General features: G+C 45.3%; 2 long non-coding RNA genes across 2 annotated transcripts; both read right to left on the bottom strand.

Annotated features, from left to right (window-relative positions):
* Positions 1 to 395: 395 nt before the first annotated feature.
* On the bottom strand, positions 396 to 9428 carry LOC149915505 (uncharacterized). The gene is made up of 3 exons (XR_016472074.1): positions 9389 to 9428; positions 4948 to 5045; positions 396 to 4333 (listed from the first exon to the last, which is right to left on the bottom strand). It is a non-coding gene; the product is annotated as an uncharacterized LOC149915505 (long non-coding RNA).
* Positions 9429 to 15933: 6505 nt separating this feature from the next.
* LOC116228310 (uncharacterized) lies at positions 15934 to 20314 on the bottom strand. The gene is made up of 3 exons (XR_004166746.2): positions 19993 to 20314; positions 19067 to 19282; positions 15934 to 17450 (listed from the first exon to the last, which is right to left on the bottom strand). It is a non-coding gene; the product is annotated as an uncharacterized LOC116228310 (long non-coding RNA).
* Between the last annotated feature and the right edge of the window lie 311 nt (positions 20315 to 20625).

Here is a 20625-nt window from a genome sequence, read left to right as displayed (position 1 = left end):
GAGCCTGAACGTGTCTGCTTCCCCCAAGGAGATAGATGGGTTTGGAGGGCATCAGTCTGTGAAAACACCTGGAAGAACCTTGATCTTGAAAGTAAAGAGATGGCTGAGGGGGGAGACACAATGCCAGCTGCAACCGTGCTAAATGGGGCTGCAGAGATGAAAAAATATGCTGCCATTTATGTTCAGAAATGGAGAAGTGTGGAATTGCAGCTGAAGGTATCATTAGGGTAAATGTTAAGGAAAACTTCCCATGATGGGTGAGGGTGGTGGATTTCCCTTTGGAAAGAGATGAGATTTCTTTCATAAGGTGTTTTGATGCAAAGGCTTAAGCTTTGGGTATTTTTCCCTTCCTGTTCTAGTTCAGAAGTGCCCCTTTTTGGCACGTTGCATGCTGACAGATCAGGGGCTCCACCTGGGGTCCAACAGCAGCTTTGCACCTATTTTAGGTCTGTGCCCAGATCCCAGCACTTCAGCCAACGTCCCCTTGATTCTTAGTGAACAATCCTACTATTTCTATTTGTAAATAACTCAACTTCTTATTCTTTCAGCTGGATTGTTGGGTTTAATGCAAACTTCACTGGAAACGAAGGTCAGCCCTTGGTCTGTGAGCACAGCCCTGCACCTTGGTGTTGGGCACAGCATGTGCCTGACTCACTGCTGTGCTATGAGCTTGTAGTCTTGTTTCCCCTACAAAGATGTCAGCTCTGGGTCAGAACAATGCAGAGCAGGGCTCGGAGGTGCTACCCTTGTGTGGAGGGGAAGAGGGAGTGAGTGTGATGTCTGCAACAGGCACCACACTGGTCCTGTAATTAGCAAAGTAGAGGCAAAGCACACGAATCCCTGTGCTCCTAAGAAGGTGCATTCAGACTGAGCATCAGCAAGAGGGTGGAACCCAGACCTCGCTTTTTGAGGCAAGCTTCTGATTCATTCTTAGCCCTGCGTTGTAATTTACTTCCGTGCCTGGAAGGTTAATTGCACGCTACAAGAAGCTGTGAGCGCTCAGATTGAAGGTGCTGTTGAGAGCTAAGTGTTGCTGTAGCTCTCATTCAGTCCTGCTTAGCGGAGTGATAAATTATGGGGAGAGAGCTGAGCAAAGGCTGTTGAAGTTCACAAGCTGCTGAACCGGGATCTGCACTCCAGGGAGGAAAATTGGGTGCATCCCTAATGCTGCACCTCCCACCTGCATTGTTCTCTCATTTGTCATCCTATGGGATTTGTGCTGAGACTGAGCTCCTCCTTCCTTTAGATACAGTCCCCAGATTTCACCAGTGTCAGTGATAAGTGCTCTGCAGTGTGCAGAAGGCTTCAGACATGAACAGGCAATAAAATGCTGCCTGCTGGTGGTGGGGCAGAGCTGAGCTCCTTGTGTCCATCATCCCGTGACACAGGAGAACGTTCAGATGGGCTTGAGCCTGTTGATTGCCTACATCTTCATCTGTGGGCTGACATTGCTGTGGCTGCAGCAGGCTCCACCAGTCCCTCTGGCAGCTGGAAAACACCATCATTGAGGGCAGCAGATCAATCAGGAGGATGGTTTGTGCACCATCAAAATCTCACATGCCACAAACAATGCTGTGGGTCCACAATTGCAGCCACAACCCCTTGGTGCAGACTGGGACCCTCAGACCCTTCCCTGTGCACAACCATACCAATGCTGTCCTGAAGCATTGGCCTTGGCCATGGGCAGCAGGAATCCTTTCTCCAGTCCTGATCCCAAGGCAGATGAGCGGGGGGGGCAGGTGGCTGAGAGCCCCAAGGGCAGCAATGCCCTCCCCAGGCATAACACAGATCTCATTTCCTCCTGAAATTTACCAGGATCAGTGTCTGAGAGCATCTGTGCTGCCCTCTCCCTTCCTTCATATCTGAAGAGACTCCAGCATCTTCTTAAACCCTGTTTAGTACCTGCAGAAACCATCTGGATACACAAAAAGGCACTTGATGAAAGCCTTCTTCTTTAGCACAGAGCAGAACTACGTAGGAAAAATGTGCTCCGAATTGGTTAGAGACATACAGAAAAGTCCTTTAACAGCCAGCACTTTCTGCAGAAAGCCCAAGAGAAAAATCACCACTGCATGCCTTCCTGAGAAAGGTATTTTTTATTTAAGATACAAAGCATTATTGTGTTTGTGTTCTCCCCTTCATCTGCATTACTCCACTTAAATTCCCATTTAAAAAATATGAAATAAGTCTGTTTTCTTTAAAGATATATAAGTCCTGTTCCCAGAGGGATAAAGGAGCAACATAAAAAAGGGGACAGCTTTAGTAAAACAGCACTGCCAGGGGGCATAATAAATACATAAATTACTCACAACCAGCAAGGCATACTCACAAACTGCAGAACGAGCTGCTGGAGCACAAAGCAATGCCCTAGCAGGCTGAAGAGAACCAGCACAGCCCTGCTGCATGGAGCCACAGCCCCTCTGATGGCAATGGGCTCCAGGAGGAGGAGGAGTAATGCCAGGCTGGGAATTACCTGTGGCTCTACCACCCTCAAATATTCAAACCTTGGCTTGAAAGGAGCTGCAGTGCACAGTACCTGTGTGCCAGCAAGCTCCTGTCCGTGGACAATCCCCATCCTGTGGGATGGGGCAGAGGGAGCAGCACTCCAGCTTCATGCATGAAGGGATTTGTGGAGCAGTGGGAGCTCAGGAAGCCCAGCAGCCACCTATGATCCATCCAGCTGAATGCCAATGGACTGCAGGGTGACAGCATGTCAGCATTTCACCTTGCTGTGCCTCCCTATGCCCCTGCTCTTCTCTTACACTTGTTGGTTCCTTTCCCCATCACCCCTCCTGAAAACAAAACTCCTGGTCCTTGTTTTCAAGCTGCTCACAGCCAATGGAGATGCCTAATTATTCTTATGTATGTATTCTAACCTTCTAGCTTTTCAGGTTGTAATAAAAATTATCCTCTGCATGGAATAGAGGCTGATGAATGTCCACTAAGTACTGGAGCCATAGAAATTCTTCTTGTAAAGGTCTCTGAATATTGATACAGAGAATCCATTCATCATAGTTGGACAAGATGATCCTAATGGTCTTCTCCAACCATAATGATTCTATGATTTGGACATCACACCCAAAGGACCAAGAAGTGAAGAGCATTCCCACTGTTCTGTCTGTGCTAAGGACTGTTGCCTCCTGCTGTATCTTCTCAGAGTTGAGTTTGGCTCAGTCATCCATGCAACTCTCCTTCCAGTAGATGTGTACTGCAATTAGCTCACTTCTGCACTCCTCCTTCCTTAGATGAAACCATCCAGCTCTTCAGCATCCCTTTGTAGGATGAGCACTCTAAGCTCTGGGCTGCCTCATTAGGTGCCTTCTACCTGGGTCCTTTCCAGTCTCCCAGCACCTCTCTGGAACTGGGGAGCTCTGCAGGTAGACTCTCACAGGTGCTGAGTAATGAGGTACTGAATCAGTCCTTCATACACTGAATTATGCAGTCATAATGGCAGTTATCATCCATCATGGTTTGTTATGCTCTTTTGAGTCAATTGATGATTTTATCCATACACTGAACACGCACTGATGTTGTAGTTATTGTCAGCACCATCCATCCCACGTACTTCCAAAAGCTGTGTTTAGGTATTTTGTGCCCTGCATATCTTTCACCACGCAATACCCCGGGTGTCTTTTGCATCTCTTCATTGTCCTTTGAAGGATTGCTGTCATCATTTCTGCTGATTACTACCTGTGTGCTTATCAGCTGAACTCCTCATTTCCCCATTAATTCACTTGCTGTTAAAATAACCAGGCATTTTTCAGGCCCGTACAGCATTCTTTCAGCCATCTCTATTCATCACTGGGAGCACTGGTTTATTCACATGCGTCTCTTAATGGTACTTGTGCACTTGAAGGACTGGAGATCACCTATACCAGAGGATGATATAGGAGGGAGCCTGGCGAATGGGGCAGTTGGTGCATGCATGCAGCACAGAGCTGCTCCTCTCCTCTCTTCCCAGCTGCTTTCTGCACTGTGTTCCCCCCAGGGCAGCTCAGGAGAGCGTCGCAGCACATTTGTTGGAGTTCCTTCTGACATTTCCAAAGCAGCATTTTGATTGGATTACACTGCATTATATCCTTAATGCAAGAAAGAGCAAATTGAAGAGTCAGCAACTCCAAATGCTAACTTTTCAGGGAGCGCGTGTTATTAGTATCAATTTCTAACTGCCTTTGTTCATTTCCTTTTGCTGCCATCGTAATTGTTCTCTTCTCTTTCCACCTTTCTGTGCAAGGTGCTTTCTTCCTAGCAGATCCACCTTCCTGGGCTCTGTGTCTCACCTCACAGCTGGGCTGCGGAGAACCAAGGCAGATGTGCTCCTGCAGACAGAGAGCTGCACAGCAGCAAGGAAGATGAGTTTCAAAGGCCTTATGGACCAGTCTTGGGTTGTAGAATGATAGAATCATTCAAGTTGGAAGGGATGCTTAAGTGCCTTCTGGTCCCACTGCCTGCAGTGCACAGGGACACCCAGAGCTCCATCAGTGCTCAGAGCCCCATCCCCTGACCTTGGGTGTCAGCAGGGATGGAGTATCCACCACCACTGTGGGCAACCTGAGCCACTGCCTCACTACCCTCATTGTAAAAAACATTTTTTTTTATATCCAGTCCAAAAGTCCACTCTTTTAGTCTGAAACCATTTCCCCTTGTCCTATCACACATGTCCTGCTAAAGAGTCTGTCCTCTTCTGGCCCTTCATTAGATACTAAAGGTCACTCTCAGCTCTCCCAGCAGCCTTCCCTTCTCCAGGCTGCACAGCCCCAGCTCTCAGCCTGCCCTCCCAGGGAAGTGTTCCCTCCTTGCACAGCCCTGAAGGAAATAATCACAGCATGCACAAAACCTTCTAGCTCTAACACCACCTCAGCCAACCCATTCCAGAAGCACTGCCATCCCAGAAATAACACCACAGACAGACCTCTCGAGTCCTCATGAGTTAAATGTGAAGGGTACCTTCTCTTCTTCAGTAGAAGCATCTTCTCGGTAGGAATATTTGGGTCATTTATGGCAGCATGATGCCAACACAGGCCCCAACACAGTGCCAGGTGGTTCTGCATGGAAAAGAAACCCAGGTCACCTCATATTCTTATGAGATGAAGTGGAAATTGAATTCACATCAATCAAATGGGAGAAAAAGGAAAGGGATAAATCACTCAGAGCATCACTCAGGGCAGAACAATGTCTCCTTTAGCAAGGTGCTCCTCTGCTCGGCTCCAGTGTAGTGGCAAGAGCCCACAGTGAGTGCTGCATGGGTTGAACCCAGGAGCTGTCGCAACTGAGCTTTTTCCATTAGGGAGACTTCTGTTCTGACCCACGGCTGTAGAAGGTTTTTGTTTGGATTTTTTTTTTTTTTTTTTTTTTTAACATTTGTAAGCATATCCTAGAAAGCAAATGACACAGCCCAATTACTTGTGGCTTCTCCCAGGAGGTCTCTGAGTTAGTAGAGTTAATTAATTAAGGAAGGCAGCAAACAAGCTAACACAAGGGGAACATATTGCCTTCCTTAGCTCTGACATTGCAGTTCCTTTGTTCAACCTGACTCTCCTGACATTGAGACCCTGCAGCAGAGGCTGCAGAAGGGACACCTTCAGTACAAAGGGAGAGGAAAACCTGGGGTGGGGAATGGGGAAAGCACACAGCATGGGAGCTTACTGACCCAGAGGACTCCCATTACAGCCTATTTTATACCCTATATTTTGTTATAGAAGACATTACAAACCCCCCATACCCCAGCTCCAAAGCCACCTGTACAGTGGCTGTCCCCAAACTTCCCAATCACAGCCATCCTGCTGCCTGTTTCATTACTGCTCATTTGCATTCCCGAAGCATATCATTTGATGACAACTCTTTCGGAGCAGAAACTCTCCATTCATCAGAGATACGCACGGACTCCACCGAGGCAGTCAGGGCTTTATGAATCTCCACATAATATTAAATTAATACAACGGTAATTTGTCAACCTGGCATCTCTGTTTCTAGCAGGGCTGAGACAAGGGCAAGAAATGGATACTGAGCTTTTCCTCAGCATAAAGTCTTTGTGTCTAGTGCTAGAAAATCATGAGACGTGGCAGCATAAAGGTTTCTTAGCTTTGTCCAACAGATTCCAGCCCTGAACCTGACTTGGAGAAATTTGCAGCCCCTGGCTCTGTTTTACAGCTTTGATGCTGCTCAGAGCAGAAAGCCTTTCTGCTGGAGCCCTGTGTGGGTACCTGCAATAGGACGCGCTCTGCTCATCAACTGCAAAGGGCAAGGAGGAGATTGGAGAATTGTGCAGTTCTGCTGGCTTCACAAATCTAAAAGAATCCTCAGACATTTGTAGGGAAGTGGCTAAAGGCAGTGTACTGGGAGAGAGTCAATGCAGCCAGTCTCAGGGGAAGCCAAGCCACTACCAAATGCTACCAAAGGAGTCCACAGACCCCTTCCCAAGGAGATCATCATCTACAGAGAGCACACTGAGAGACAGCTGAGGGGACTGATACACCTCTACCCTAATACTGCATGCAATTCTGGTCTCTCCCATCTGAAAGAAGAGACACAGAAGAGCTGGAAAAGGTAGAGAGAAGCACAGTGGGGTGAGCAGTGTGATGGGAGGGCTTCTGTCTGTAAAGCAGCTGAAGAGTTCATCAGATCGCAGAAAAATAGAGGTGACTGCAAGAGATACACGTTTTTATGAAATCCCAAATACCTTAGAGAAGGTGTTTAGAGAATAGCTGCTCACTCTCTAATGGTAATCCAATAGATTTCAACGAAACTTGCAAGTACAAGGAATGAGACAAGGAAAGGGTTGAATTCCTTCACGCTATGTGTAGTTCAGCAGTGGAATTCCTTGCTGTGGTAGACAGGAAAGTAGAGCTCAAGCATCCAGCAAACACAAACCTGGCATCACTGATAGCACTTCATTACAGAAGTCAATTAGCAGCAGAGCTTTTGCTCGCTTAACTGATCAAAAGGAAGCTCTTCTGCATGCATTAGAAGGGCAGCGCTGCATGACGGAGAGATGAGAGTAGGAGACTTGGGCAAAGGGACAGAGGATCAGTTTCTCCTTAGGATCTTGACCCATGCAGCCATCCCATAGCCCCCATGTTGTCATTAGGAGCTGTAACGTGGGCTTGATCAACACAGGGTGCCCTCCTTTCTGACACTGATGGCTTTCAGCAATGACAGATGCAATACAGAGCTGCCCCTCCTTCCCCAGCTGTGCACACTGGAGCATCCACCCTCCATGCTGTTCCCACCACCCCCTGCACAGCTGGTGCTGTTGGGCTCTTGGCTTCCCAAGCAGTGATCGCCACCAGATGCTCATGTCCGTGGCCCTGCAGAACTGCCCCTTGGCACCTGCAGGCTGGAGCAGTTTCATTTTTGGGAGATAAAACCTCTCCCTTTTCTCCCAGCAATAACAGAGATGTCACCTCAGCTATTTAATTTAGGGTGAAACACAGAGATAATGTCTTGCTTTCTGTACAAATTAGCTTTCTTGCCCTGAAGTTCTGGTCAAATTCCAGTGAAGGTAATTACACTGAGTTCACCTAAATTCCCCTGGAGACCGAGCTAAAGACATTATTAAGGAATAATTATTTCTTAATTTGCTTTGTACGGTGTCAAATAGCTGTCATGTGGCTCTCCAAGGGTGGCTGCATTTCAGCCATGGTCACAATGCAGCTGATGGCTCTGTAATATTTCCCAGCCATTGCCATGATGTAGCTCTCATCCAGCAGATTTGGAGGTAAAATTTAATCCATTATGTCTGTAAACAACACATTCCAATGTGAAGCAGGTGTAACCTGGGCTGTCTGCTGAAAATATGAAGTAATAACTCTGAGAAAATGGTGAAAGTCTAACAATGCATCTAGCTATCTGTCAGTGCATAATGCCCCTACATCCTGCTGTTACTGGGGTTTGGTCTGCCTCCCTATCTGTCCCTTGACAGTTGCTGGAACTTCTGTCAGCACAGGCAGCAGAGCCCACATCACCATTTGTCTCATCCTAAAGTGCATGTTTCAAAAGAGTTTGAACCAACAGCAACCAAGAGTGCCTCTTTCTATCTAGATAATAGAGAGGGAGCCCACAAAGAGGCATGTAAAATTAAGAAGAGAAAATCCCCTGGTGAATATCTTACCATGTATCTGGGCATCCTCATGATCACTGAGTTAGTTTACACCAGAAACTGATGGAAAAAGGCATAGATGCTAACCCTGTCCAGAGAGTGTTGACCATTTACTTTTTTTCCAGCCTGAACACTGACCCTTGAGCACAAGTCACCTGGTCACTACTTCCATTTAATTAGGGATTTTCTTCACTTAACTAAGCAGTAAGTAGGAAAGTGTTGTCCAGGTAATGCTTAGTGGTGGAAAACTGAAGGGAAATTTTCCATTGTCTGAACACAGAGGGTAGAAAGCCAGTCCTTTTCACCCAAGGTAAAGGTGAGGAGTAAATCATAGAATCATTAGGATTAGAAAAGACCACAAAAGATCAGCAAGTACAACACCCCCAGTATGCCCACCAACCACATCCCTCAGTGCCACATCTCCATGGTTCTGGAACACCTCCACCGCTCTGCAGCTTGTGCCAGTGCATCACCACTCTTCCAGAGAAGAAATTTTTACAGATACAGATACCCAACCTGAACCTTCCCTGCACGTACCATCCCCACAAATAACCATTGATAGGTGCCCCAAACCCTGGGACAGTCCTTTACCATGTATCTGAGCATCCTCACAGCCATTTGGGATCAACAGAGGCAATAGAGATATTTTTCTGTCCTTAACTCCTTCTGAGGTAATACATTCAGAGAAATATCATCTTGCAGGAGAATTTCAGTCCTATAATGTATTGCATTCAGCAAAAAAGCAATTCTACCCAAGGAACAAGCTACAGGGTGTATTTCTTCTCTCAACCTAATCTCTCTGAGAACTGAAAAGGCCAGCAGCTCTGGTGGCTGTGGTGGACAAAGAAGAGTTCAATTTGCTGCCTGGAACATATCCCTGCATAAACCAGACTGTGATGTATATGTGCATTCATCCCAGTGAGACAGGGACAAAGGCTATTAGGAGAATGCGTTAGATCTTTCTGAGAAGGTGTTGCTTTTATTACACATAGAGCTTAAATCACAGGTCCTCTGCAAAGCCAAACACATCTGCTTTTCCTTCCATATCTGTGCTGTCCAGGGCTTCTGGACTACTGCTACCATCCCTGAGTTTGCCAAAAATAACAGTTCAGCTGCCACATAAAGTCATAAAGTGATAGAATCATTAAAGTTGCAAAAGACCTCTAAAATCATCAGGTCCCACCTATGTACAATCAATGAATACATAGATGTTATAATTAAGAAATATACAGGAGAGTTAGGCTAAGTAAGATCATCGCAACAGGAAGATAATAAATGGAAAATGCTTACCAATGCTTTAGGCTCACAATATTCTCCACGAGGAGTTAACTGCTGGAAGAGATCTGTCCCCAATGGTAGTCAGCTCTTAAATGGGTCTAGGAAAGATGGAGCCAGGCTCCACCCCTTCTGGTGGCACAGGTGAATTGCCTTCACCTGTGCTCCCATGGCTGACTCATTGCTCGCCTCAGGTGGTCAATCAGAGGTTCAGGCCATGATTCAGCAGTTCCCATACACACCTATCACTAACATTACCCAATGACCATGTCCTTCGATGCCACATCTCCACTGTTCTGGAACACCTCTGGGGTTGGTGACCCCACCATTCCCTGGGTTCTGTGCCACTGCATCACCACTCTTTCAGAGAATAAATGTTTCCTAATAACTAACCTGAACCTCCTCTAGCACATCTTGAGACCATCACCTCTCATCCTATTGCTGTTACATGAGAGCAGACTAATCTCCATCTCATCACAATCTCCTTTCAGGAGCAGGAGGGAGCAATGAGGTCTCCATTGAGTCTTCTCCAGACTGAGCCATCCCAGCCCTCTCATCTACTCCCTATAAGACATGTGCTCCAGACATGCTTTGTTCCCAGCTTTGTTCCCCATCTCTATGCACTCTCCAAGAACTCAATGTCTTTCCAGCTTCACAGGCAAAACTATAGCAGAAAAGTCCAGCAAAAAATACCCGAGTATATTAGAAAATTGTCAAATTTCTAATATATCATTTATAAAAAGTGGGAGACTGGCACAGTGCAGCTCAAAGAGGAGACTGCCATATGGGCATGCACCAGGAAATCAGAGCAGTGAATGATCAGGAGAAGACAAAATGGGGAATCAGAGTCACGTTTCACCTTTTGTCATGAGAGCAGAAAGCTTCTTCCCCCTCTCCCAGCGGGGTGTTTTCACACTGCGTGACCTAGAGTTGTGTTCATTGGGGTTAGGATCTGGATTCACATCCTAGTCTTTCTTGTGGAACCACCTGCATGGCAGCCAGAATCATGATCACCTCCTGTCCTCATTTTAAAGGCTAATTAATCCTTCCTAGTTTTCATTTGTTTTGGGAGGTGATTGCTCGCTCTCTCTTGCAAGGGAAGACCCCTATTCCATTTGCCACACGAGGCATAGGGAGGCCATTCCAACAAGTCAGTGCCACTGCTGATTAAAACTTGCTCTCAGCAGGACTTCAGCTGGGGAGGCCTCATCTTTTAACAAAACTAGTCATAAAGTTAAGGAGAAAAGATCTTTTTGTGTCGCCAAAGGCCGCGTTCCCCGTAACTCACACTGCAAATCAGATACAGCATTATGTTCTGCCAGACGTGCTATTATCACCGGCCTTTGCTTCTGCACTTGTCAATCAGGCAGGGAAAAGGCATACAAAAAGGCTCCTGGACACATCCACTGAGACAAAGCAGCAAATGTTCGGCCTATCTGGACACTTTGACATTTTATTGCAAAGGCTTAGTGAGTCTAATGAGCAGGACAGGGCACTGAAATGCTGAGTATGATCACCTCTTGGACAGGGCTTTTTGGGATGGAGTTCAGCATACTTCAGCCCAAATACTAAGAAATCACATCTACGTTGCACATTGAAAACCAAATGTTTGCTATGTTACTTATAGGGCACTCTCCAAAAATTATTCCATTTTCTGTTGAGATAAAATGACATTTGGGATGTGTGCTTACAGGATTTTAACCTACAGCTGTGATAACACTATATAGTCAATCTTTTCTCCATGTAGGTATTTTTTAATCCATAAACACTTCATAGTTAAACATCATCTGGAGGGCAAACAGAGTGACTAAGAGCTGCGCCCAATCATGGTAAGATTTCCACATCCCATGTGAATGGTGATTGCAGCAAGCCAAAGCACGACCCTATAAAGAGAGCAGATTTCTGTTTTCCCCATTGAGAAGGTCCTCCATGGATCACTAAACACAGCCACAATTTACATGAGTGTTACTGGAGTTTATATGGAAGTAGGTTCTGAATGGCTTGAGGTGGGTAATTAGAGACAAGTCGCTATGCAAATGAAAGCACAAATGCTAAAATGATGGCATTAGGATTCTACAGAATAGAATTGTAAATAATTATATGTATAATTATTTTATCATGGAACTTGCAACAGCAAACGTCCCGAAACTTTTGCCCAAGGAAGATGGAAATATTGGAAAAGACCAAACAACTGCTGTTTCTGCAGTTGCATTGCAGCATTATCAGTGATCATAAACATGGACTTTGTGATTGTGGTAATGAAGCACTGCTGTTTGTCTGGTTCCACCTCCTGATAAAATGGCAAACCCTGGCTGGGCAAAAAGTTGTGCATACCATCAACAGCACATGGCCTCTCCTTCACCTGAGGAAAACTATTAATATAGGCTAGGTGTGTTTTAATTTACTGTTGGTGCTTCAAGCTGTGCAAACGAAAAGCATATGTTGTTATGTATTACAACTTTGTTATCATCTACTTGATTATTATCAAGATGAGAAAGACCCTACAGTGTTTATTTCAGAATACAAGGAAAAAATCAAACATTCTGATATTTTGACTACTTATCTTCATTATTAGGTTCTATGCTGATATTAGTTTGGGTAGATACCATTCACTACAAATTAATAGGAAATCAGATATGTGCCCTCTGCTAAATACCAGCATACACACAGCAAAAAAAATAATAATATGCCATAGATATTTCATCATTTTATCTTGAAAATCATCGATAAACAATTTCAATCACTCTTAATTTATGAAAAGTCTTTCAGCACTGCAGGTATCCTTCATTTTTGGCAACCCTGAGCAGATAGAAATATTGAGGTTTATCCCCTCCAGACGCTTTTCTCTCCACTGTGCAACCAAAAGGATCTGTCTGTTTTCCAGTTATTAGAGGTTACTTCTGTGCACTGAGGAAAGGCTTCCCATATTGCATTTTTTAAAGTTATTAAACAGCAATAAAGCCAGTGATGCAGAGAACCTCTTTATAATAAAGCAATACATACATGTATATTTACTCATTTCCCGAGACACTACAAGCTCTCCTTTTTACGACACAGCTAATTAAAATAGTCTCATCCTGTGCTCTGTTTATGAAGTATTACAGATACCGAACTGTGAGTTAAAGACAAAAAAATGGTGACAGATTGTTCGGCCACAAGTAAGGCTCCTATTAAAAACACTGGCACTGGCAAAGTGCAAGGGAAGCACAGGAGTTTCAGTACATTGCATATAGCCATCTTGGGGTGAAGAAGGGGGCTTCCCTTCCCTTCCCTTCCCTTCCCTTCCCTTCCCTTCCCTTCCCTTCCCTTCCCTTCCCTTCCCTTCCCTTCCCTTCCCTTCCCTTCCCTTCCCTTCCCTTCCCTTCCCTTCCCTTCCCTTCCCTTCCCTTCCCTTCCCTTCCCTTCCCCTCCCTTCCCCTCCCTTCCCCTCCCTTCCCCTCCCTTCCCTTCCCAGGGGTTTTTCAGATGTTTTAAGTTCATTTACCTACTTATATGAGGGCTGTTGTGGACAGAAAAACTCAGCACAGTGTGTATACACAAACAATCCAGGAGTCTGGTATGTGGGAAAGACTGAATTTCAAGCTTCAGGTTCTTCCAAATTCGTACATCAGGGACATATGCTGTTCAAATATCAATGGAAACGAATATTTTCCTTGAATAACTAGACACAAATAGACTGCAGAGATCTATGGAATACTGAATCTGTTAGGGCTAGCCTGCAAATTACAGTTAATCCTATTTGTACATGTAAAGAGTGTTTTACAATTCATTAAAAGTGGTACTGATGCCCTAGAATGCACTAAAGGTGATTAATATGTACCGCTTTAAATAATACAACAGACTTTACAAAGTTTGAATTATTTATGAGAGCAGCAGTAACATCTAGCAGAAATAAAAATAAATGAATGACTGAGGAAAAGAGTGTTTTTCTAAACGTTACTTAAGATAGAGCATTATTTCCTCTTTCCCAGTCAGCAGTGCCTCATTTTTTTTAGAGAAAATAAGAATTGCAGAAATTGGAGGCATTCCTGGAAATCACCTCAGCTCCTTGCTCTAGTTGGTCACCCTGCACCGTGGCCAGTCAGGCTTTGATCTCCTCCAAGGATGGAGGCTTCTCAACCTCTCTGGATAACTGATGCCATTCCAAGTCATTGGCTGACCTTCAGCTCCCATTGGCAGATGTGCAGGAGGTCCTGCAGCCCCAGCGGATGCTGCAGAGCTGCAACTGAGCATCTCCTGAACCTGGGCATGTTTACTCCTCCTGGCAATGATTTCAGATCCAGTTTGGGGTCTGGAGGCATCATTAATTAAAGCCTCAATGAGATGCAATGAGGTGTGAGAGGTTGCCTCTCCTGTCCTCAGCGCACCGCTGTCCCCACCCCAGTCAGCAGCGTTTGGCCACATTCAGCCCTATGGCATTTTGTTGCCCTGCCAGGCTGCAGCAGCACAGTCAGGATTTATCACTGGTGCAGCCACCTCCGGCAGCTGTTAGATGAAAATGGAAAAAAGAGCCCTCCGTCACCCCCCAGGGACCCATCAGGACAGAAACTCCAAGCATCCATTGCGAAGATGGACAGTTTTAATCCCATACAAGAGCCCACAGACACCCTGACTGTAGGGCATAAGACAGCGCTTGCTTTGCTGGCACATGCCTGCTCTCACCTTCTGATATTTTTATTATTTTGCTGACAGTTTTTCTTTCTGGCTGTCTTACGAGGCAGACTTTTCATTTTGGTTAAAGCCCAGCAAGTATCAAGCAGGGCCAGGGCTGGAGGAGGTCAAGGGAGGAGGCAGGAGTTGTAGCTAGCTTGCTGTAAGCTTTCCCTAGACCCAGCTGCCAGCTCCTCCTGCTGTTACCACATGATGGATTTGTTCTCAGCTCCTTGCATGATCCCTTGTACAGCAAAAGCATTGAGAGAGCAATGACACCCAAATCTGGGCTGGGTGTCCAGCGTCCTCCAGTGATGCTGTAGCAAAACACACAATGAGAATCCTACAAAAAGCAGACATTGACCTACCAGACAGGAAAACATTCCATATCTGACAGCTGTGATGGAACTGGGTGGATATTTCCACCACTGAGGGTACACAGGAGGTAGCATGGTTCAGAAAGCCTGAAAGGAACGATGCGTTGTCCGTGATGGAGAGGCAGGAGACAAAACATGCACACTCCAGATGCTCAGGGTTGGCTGACCTGATCGTTCTGCCCTGTCCACTAACCTGTCAGTTATCAGCTTCCCTCCCCTCTCTTTCAGGCACTGCACTGCTCAAACAGCTCATTTCTTTCCAGCGGAGCTGTTTGTTTGGAAACGTGCCACTGACAAAGTTGTTTTTCTCTTCTGTTTCTTATTATGACACAGCATCACAGTCATTAGCACTTCACATTTAGTGACAACATTTTTCCTTTGGAGACTGTTATTATACGAGATTATGAGGCAGGAACTATCAGAATGCTTCTCAAGGGGAACTGGTTATTGTGTCCAACAAAACTTATGTTGATGTTGAAGCATACTTTAGAAAACCACCACCAGCCATTAGGATCAAAACCAAGCTCTTATTGTGTATTGCCATCTAAATTGGCTCCATACTCCACATGGTGCACACAGCATGAAGGAAAAGGAAGCACTCTGGGGTCTCCCCTGCAGCACTGGGGGGTTGCAGGCAAGATGGGATGAGTTAGAAAAGGCAACGACCTGTTCTCACCCTGGCATTCATTTGATCAAATTACTGAGCACCTGCTATCGAACAGAAACAACAGTTTCTACACCTGGACAGTGTAGGGAGCAATGCTGGGTGAGCAATCGATTTTTCAGTTCAACTACCAAGTTAAAAAGTGGGAAAAAGAAATCAATGTGATCCAAATTCAAGCAGATTTTTTTTTTTTTTTTTTTTTTTTGAGTTTTCTTGCTGGAAAAAAAAAAAAAAAAAGAAAGAAAGAAAGAAAAATGAAACTATTCCACTTCAGTGATAAAAACCAAAAAATTTTAATTCCATTTTAAGCAAAAAATGGGGGAATGTCTGCAGCACCTGCAGCTTGGAAAGCAAAATTATAGCATCCCAACACCCAACAGGCACTTAAGTTCTGCATCAGTGTAGAACAGATCCACGTCTCAGCCCCATATTTCATGGTGGGTCTGTGTCCAAATGGGGTGTACCATGTGCAGGAGAGACAGGAACTGCAGGAACATGGCCAGAGGAGGGATGAAACATCTCTCTATGAGGACAGGTGGAGAGTTGGGGCTGTGCAGCCTGGAGAGGGAAGGGCTGCAGGAGAGCAGCCTTTGGTATCTAATGAGGGGCCATACAAAAGAAAGGGACAGACTCTTCAGTATGATCTGTGTGATAGGATGAGGGGAGATGGTTTCAGACTAAAAGAGTGGATTTTTAGACTGGATATAAAGAAAATGTTTTTTACAATGAGGGTAGTGAGGCAGTGGCTCAGGTTGCCCAGAGAGGTGGTGGATACCCCATCCCTGCTGACAGCCAAGGTCAGGGGATGGGACTGTCAGCACTGATGGAGCTCTGGGTGTCCCCATTCATCACAGATGGGCCAGATGGCCTTTAAGGGTTCCTTCCAACTCAAACAACTCTATATCTATGGTTCTATACCCATCTTGTGTTTTACCCACTGGAATGAAGAAGGCAGACAGCTGTCCTTCCACTGCCATGACAGGGTCATCCTCAGCCTCCAATTAAGTGGTAGTTGATGGGGACAAAGTAGCTTACCTTCTTGAGACTGGCATTGTTAATTTGCAACAGAATGGACATTTCTCAACACAGCTACTTTGAAATGCGGATTAGAGCCAAACATTTCAGGTTGGTTCCCCTGTGAGCAGTCACTGAGCCTCCTGAAGGCACGTACCAGATCTCATTGCCATTTCAATTTGCAGACTTGCCCAGTGACCGAAGTTGTTATTATTAAGTTTTAATTCTACTTCACCCAGATGGGATTGCTGGATGAAATTGGTGTCTCCCAGGAAATGCAGCTGCACAGCAGCCCCAGCATGGCAGAACCCCCCAGCCTGGCAAACTGCAGATCTTTAGGGATGGGGAAAATCAATCCCCATCATGGCACAGAAAACAAAAACTTCTGTGGCAGAACAAAGAATGGATAACACGGCAGGGCCATGAAAAAGAAAAAAAAATAATTCATGAAATGATGGGCTCCCTTCATTCTGCACAGTGTAAAGCAGAGGAAAGCAGGTAGACCTGATCTTAGGATGAACTGAGATGCATCAGAACTCCCCTCACCACGATGAGACGTTCTGTGTCCCTGAATGCTGCAGCAATCACACAGCTGCTGCCATGTGTGAGGGGCTGCTCTCTGCTCTCTGCCTTCACAGCTGCTGTTGGGAGAGCAGACGTGGCTTCCCGAGCTGCCAGTCTATCACCTCTCATCAGCACAAAGTATGTTTTGATAAAGAAATGAAACACGCAAGCTGAGGATAATTGCAGGTTGTAGATAGCGATAATAGCTGCAATTTGGATTGTGGAGGCAATAAACCCAGGCTCAGTCGCTGGCTGCTTTGTTTGGGAAAGAGCCCACGCTGCAAACGCTGAAAATGAAATTTATGAAAAATATATCTTTCAGGAAAAGAAATTAGCGTGGATCTGTTGCTGTGGTTGCAGGAGACTGGGAGCGTTAACTTTCTGCAGGCTAAGCCAAAAAGTTTGCACTGGGAGGCAGCCAGCACAGGTGGGACAAACCACTGCCAGAGGTGTGGGTCTGCCATTGCCAGTCATTGGTTATTGGACTAACCATGAGGTTTTTTAAACAGTGGGCTGGGATGAAATTTGATTCCCATTTGATTGACATCAGGTCATCAAAAAATAAATGGCTCCCATCGAGTTCTCTCTGTTCCTGCCATCGGGCTGTAAAACATCCCTAATTGAACCTGCTGCTGACAGCCGACTCGAGTCGTGCTGCTCCAGTTTACAGCATGTGCTCAGCAGTTCCCACAGCGAGCAGGAGATAAGGAAAATCCCATCTCATTTTCTTTCTTCTTGTCTTCCTTTCTTCTTCTGTAGCAGTCTGGAGCTTTCTGTTGGCATCTGAATTCTGTCTGGCTTTAAGCACCTCAGGTACAGCAAGACAAAAAAAAAAAAAGAGATGAAAAAGAGAAGATGCAATTAATAAACTGAGATTCAGAGTGAATGAGACTACGTTTCGTTTTTAACTGAATTCAACTAGTGTTCTGTGCATGCAGTAATAGAGGAAATTGGAAATATACCACTGTTCCATTTAGACACCTTCCAAATGAAAATGCTGTGCTACGGAAATGCAGGAGCACTTTAATTTCGTGTTGGTTTTTCTTTTCCTTTTAAATTAAATTGCGTCTTTCCTATGTAAAAGTGGCCAGCATCAAGCACGAAAGACGCACATAAACCAGGCAAATAGCTCAAAAATAAAGCACAGTATTTATCTGCCTAATGAAAACATTCCAAGCTGACCCAAAATGATGTATTTTTTCCATATGATGTGCAAGAACAACAACAACAAAAAAATCCTTCCCCAGCAAACTCAGGAGGATATTTAGGCTGGGTCACTGACACGATAACTCCATTATTTTTCCAGATCATCTCTGAACATGCGAAGTTTCAATCATCTCCATCCCAGAACTTCTTCCCCTGTAAAATTGATCTCTAGGGAAAGCTTCTCTGGCAGCCAGCTGAACTATCCCTTCCTCTCATTTTCATCCCATTACTCCTAGCCAATTATTTGTTAGACTTACTGTGATGAGCAATGGGTATTTTGTGACCTTTTTTTACTCTGAGCTGCATATTATGGGATGGGAACGTGGTGAGGAAACCTCTTACTGCTGATGGGTTCGGTAATTGTTTTACCTTTAAATATGCCTTCAACAAAATATCCCAGCCATTGTGGGAATGAGACTACAACGTTGGTGAAATGGAAGCTGCACAGTGAATGTCCCTGTGGCTCTCTCTAGAGGTGGAAGGGCTTACAAGGAACAAAAAAATAAAAACTGCCCAGAGAGGTGTTGGAATCACCATCCCTGGATGTGTTTCAGAACAGTGGAGACGTGGCACTGAGGGACGTGGTCAGTGGGCATGGTGAGGGTGGGCTGGGGTTGGACTCAGTCATCTTAGGGTTCTTTTCCAATTTTGATGATACTGTGAGTCTATGACTATATAAAAAGAAGTAAAACCTTAACCACCCATGAGTTGCTATAGAATCCTAGCAATAATAATAATAATAATAAATGAGTTTTTAACAGCAGGAACTGACTCCATTTCATGCTTCTAGAGCAGTAACTCTCATTGGATTTCTGGTCCAGACATGATTTATTTGAACATTAACCAGTTCTAATTCAAATATGCTGTTTTCTAAATGCATATTAGGTAGCTTACACCCTGATCCTCCTCACAAACCACCACGGAAGAGAATTATAGAATCACCAAGATTGGAGAAGAACTCCAAGATCATCCAATCCAACCATCCACCTGCCACCAATGTAACCCTACTAAAACAGATCCCTTAATACTAGATCTGAATGTTTCTTGAATGCCTCCAGGAACAGTGAGCCAACTACTGGGCAGCCCATTCCACTGCCTGACCACTCTTTCAGATAAAGTTTTCATAATATCCAACCTGAAGTTCTTCTTGGTGCCTACCAACCTCACCCCATCCACACAAAACACAACCACTGTGAACAGCAGGGCGGCCTCACCTACCCCATCAGGCAGAGGTGCAGTTTCTCTCCCTAAAACTTGAAAGCTAACTGCCATCATATCTGGGCTCCGATGTCAATGAATGGTCCACTTCTCTTATATTCTCTCAGCGTTGATTCTCTTCCCTGCTGATGCAGCCATAGGTAGGTCATCACCTTCTCCACCACATTCCCATCACCTCGAGCTTTGGCTGTCAAACATCAAGCACTGGCACCAACTCTATTCAAGATAAAAGCTGAAAGTCATCTTTTTCAGTCCTTAGATAAGTAAATAAATAATCCCTTTCAGCAGCCACTTAAGGGATCCCTTCAACAGATTCTCTTCTGTGCTGGGACCACTGCTTTCATCAGGTCACTTTTCCTCACTCTCTAAAAGGTGGAGAATGGGAGACCCAAGGGCCCTGGCTGGCAGTCTGGCCCTGACTCTGCAGGTATGCTGTCTGCCACACGATCTAATGATCAAAAAGCCTGCCAATGGCCCAGCGAAGACAGCACAAACAGAGACATTTGATTCAAGGAAGGTGAAGTGAGGCAAAGCAAGCACTGTAATGCTGAGTGCCCAGGCGGATGTCTGCACAAAGGTTCTGAAATCACAGGGTCCCAAGTTCTCTTTCAGAGGGTGATATCCTGAGACAGAAGTCATAAGTAACAGCAAAAACAGAGTGAAGAAAAGGCTGAGGTCTTTAGGATCATTGTGGTGCACCTCATAAAGCCCAGCGGGGTATGAAGCCTTTTCTTAAAGTCACACCTACAAATCTTTAGCACTGGGGAAGTGATACAGTGAGCTAGTAAATGCTTGCCTTTGTATGTCACTTGGTGTAGCAATTGGACAGATTAATACAATGAGAAAGGCATTACAACAAAGGTGTGATAACAAAAGGACTGGTGCAATAGGGAGGTGCTATAAAGGAAGGGAAGAAGATTGCTCACCCATAACAGAAGATTCCAGGTTCGCAGGGGAAAGCTTTACCAAGGAGGGATCTCCAACCAGAGATCCTTCCCCAGTGGCAGTCAGCCCTCAAATGAGGTCTAAGAGACCTTCCCATCACACAGCTGAATTGCCTCCACCTGTGCTCCCAGGGCTCCTTTCCCCAGGTGCTCCATCAGTGCTTCAGGCCAGGACTCAACAGTTCCCACACACTTCGACACAGCAGCCTTGGCTTCACCAGACCAGCCGAGTATTGAGCACTCCAATTCACACACCTCTAAGTTCTGGAATGTGCTGCTCTCTTCTCAAAAACTCTCCCCATTTCTCAGCATCTTGGTCAAAAGATTTCTGACACTGTTTGATACTGACAAGCCCGTGCCATCCATAGGCATTTTCCAGCTGAGATTGTTCCTTTCCAGAGGAGACAGAAAGACGTTTGGGCTGATGGGTCTGGCTGATATGTGCTCCGCTCAGTGGCCACTGAGCACTTCCCCAAGTTTTATTGCAGATTTAGACAGCGAGCACTGCAGGGAGCAACATAAATGCAATTTGTGACTGACTCAACAGTAGAGATGAGAGGTTTGGCAGCTCTCGGAAAGTTTCCGATGTCAAAATATTGCAGGCTATTTTTGTCA

This window comes from Phasianus colchicus, chromosome 18 (assembly GCF_987193195.1).
Source record: "Phasianus colchicus chromosome 18, bPhaCol1.hap1.1, whole genome shotgun sequence".
In the NCBI taxonomy this organism is placed as follows: domain Eukaryota; kingdom Metazoa; phylum Chordata; class Aves; order Galliformes; family Phasianidae; genus Phasianus; species Phasianus colchicus.
The sequence above is the reverse complement of the archived record's forward strand: the minus strand, read 5'-3'. Positions and strand labels throughout refer to the sequence as shown.